General features: G+C 36.0%; 1 non-coding gene across 1 annotated transcript; it reads left to right on the forward strand.

Moving 5' to 3' along the window:
• Positions 1 to 2,122: 2,122 nt before the first annotated feature.
• Positions 2,123 to 2,195, forward strand: TRNAF-GAA (transfer RNA phenylalanine (anticodon GAA)). Its single transcript has one exon. It is a non-coding gene; the product is annotated as a tRNA-Phe (tRNA).
• Positions 2,196 to 2,610: the final 415 nt, after the last annotated feature.

Consider the following 2,610-nt stretch of genomic DNA (forward strand, 5'->3'; position numbering starts at 1 on the left):
TGGAAGGCGTTTCAAATAGAAATCATGCTTCAAAAAACAGTCAAATGAAAAATTATAATATATCCCTCCAGGTGTGACACTTGACATTTGCAGAGTGTCAAACCCCCCAGAAAATGTATAGATATGGCCGAAATAGCTCAGTTGGGAGAGCGTTAGACTGAAGATCTAAAGATCCCGGGTTTCGGCAAAATGCTTTTTCTTCATCGTTTACATTTTAAGGAGATATTAAACAAAGCACATGGACTGATCATGATCAAAAGGCCTAAAAATCTTAACTATCTACAGAAAACAAAATGTTAAAAATTTGAGAAACGGTAACTTTTTCCTTTTGAACACATGAATGTTTTTTAGTAATTTTTCCTCTATTTTGTTTTATTTCAGATTGACTTAGCTGTAAGAGGATTAAAAGGTAACCTGATAGCTGAAACAGTCAGCACTTATCAGACACTAGCTGAATGATTATAGTCAGCTTGTTTGACTTTGAAACACTGAGGCATTACTGAGACAAATGTCCTTAAAAAATATGCTGTGGACAAAGTCAAAAAGGCAAAAAACACAAGCTCCACAAAGGTCCGTCATCTTTAATTTGAAATATAGGAGGTTTCTACTTTAATGGTGAGACAAAGCATCTACATATTTGACATTGCTCCAGTGAGTAGAGCCCACTTAAAAATGTATGGGTTGCTTGTCTCTGCAAGCAAAAGCTGGGCACTAAACTGGCATACTTGCAATGCTGGATGGTTCAGAGTGAAAACACCTATAGGCTGACAATAGTAATTGCAGGTGTTGATTAACTCATTGTGCAAAATAATTTCTAAAATGTGGTCACTTTGGGAGGTTTTCTGCTGTTTTGGTACTCTGCAAATTTCATCTGCAAGGTATTCCTGCAAAATCTGCATTGCAAAACCCAAATAGGGCTCTTCCTTTCAAAGCCCTGCTGTGTGGCCAAACAGTAGTTTCTGAAGAAATGTGGCGCATCACCGCATTTGTGAGAAATCTAACATTTCTAATATCCAAACAAAATAAATGGAGGTTTAAAAATTAATGCAGACGAAAAGTACGCATATAAAAAATGTTATTTATTGACTTTTTTGGGGTGGTGTGACAAGTTTTTAATCACAAGAAATGGTAACATTTCTGCTGACTAGCATGGAAGGAGTTAAGTTCCAATTGCATATCGAAGTCAGGATGGCCGAGCGGTCTAAGGCGCTGCGTTCAGGTCGCAGACTCCCACTTCTCCCACTTCTGACATCAACATTTAATTTCAAGAAACTTTATCTTCATTTATTGATTAGATGAGGTCAAACAAAACTTAGTAATGTGGTTTTGAAAAATTTCCTGAGAGTCTTTGGAGTGAATCTGAATTTGTCCTCTCAAAAAAGAACTCTAGGAACATCAAACAGATTTTTTGTGCATATGTCTGTTGTTCTTTTGGCACTAGAAAAATCCTTTGGACAGTCAATGAGGAGGGACTATTTCACCTCTTTGTGTTCTCTGTCCCTATTAGGGTAGGGAATCAACCTTCTACAGTGCTGTCATGAAATATATCTAGAAACGGATTTGCTGGTAAGTCTACTTTCATAGTTTTCACCTCATACATCAATAGACCATAACGATACTTAATAAACAAAAACTTAACAAGTAGTTAATCATAGTTTAAAAAATGTGAAATGCCCATGTCATTCTGACATGTTTCAGCACATTTTGGGACAAATGGTCTCACTTTTAACATTAACAATCAATAAAATATTTTCTCTAAATTTTTGTCTCTATTTTGCTCCAATTGTTTGCATCTCATAAAAATAAATCTTGATGTAACATTATGCATGCAAATTGTGTTTTATGTGCGACCATGACCTATTCTAGAAGCACAGGGTCAGAATTATACTGGTGCATGGAGACAAACTGAAAATGTAAAACTTCAATGGCAAAATTGCTGTCTTTTTCTACTCATTCACAAATAGTTAATGAATGTTATTAAATATGTACAGCAAAATGGAAGGCGTTTCAAATAGAAATCATGCTTCAAAAAACAGTCAAATGAAAAATTATAATATATCCCTCCAGGTGTGACACTTGACATTTGCAGAGTGTCAAACCCCCCAGAAAATGTATAGATATGGCCGAAATAGCTCAGTTGGGAGAGCGTTAGACTGAAGATCTAAAGGTCCCTGGTCCAATCCCGGGTTTTGGCAAAATGCTTTTTCTTCACCGTTTACAAGTGGTTCAAATCCCACCTCTGACATCAACTTTTAATTTCAAGAAACTTTTTTCTTCATTTATTGATTAGATGAGGTCAAACAAAACTTAGTAATGTGGTTTTGAAAAATTTCCTGAGAGTCTTTGGAGTGAATCTGAATTTGTCCTCTCAAAAAAGAACTCTAGGAACATCAAACAGATTTTTTGTGCATATGTCTGTTGTTCTTTTGGCACTAGAAAAATCCTTTGGACAGTCAATGAGGAGGGACTATTTCACCTCTTTGTGTTCTCTGTCCCTATTAGGGTAGGGAATCAACCTTCTACAGTGCTGTCATGAAATATATCTAGAAACGGATTTGCTGGTAAGTCTACTTTCATAGTTTTCACCTCATACATCAATAGACCATAACG

This window comes from Dendrobates tinctorius, unplaced genomic scaffold (assembly GCF_039654945.1).
Source record: "Dendrobates tinctorius isolate UK_male_01 unplaced genomic scaffold, ASM3965494v1 ptg000350l, whole genome shotgun sequence".
NCBI classification, from domain to species: Eukaryota; Metazoa; Chordata; class Amphibia; order Anura; family Dendrobatidae; genus Dendrobates; species Dendrobates tinctorius.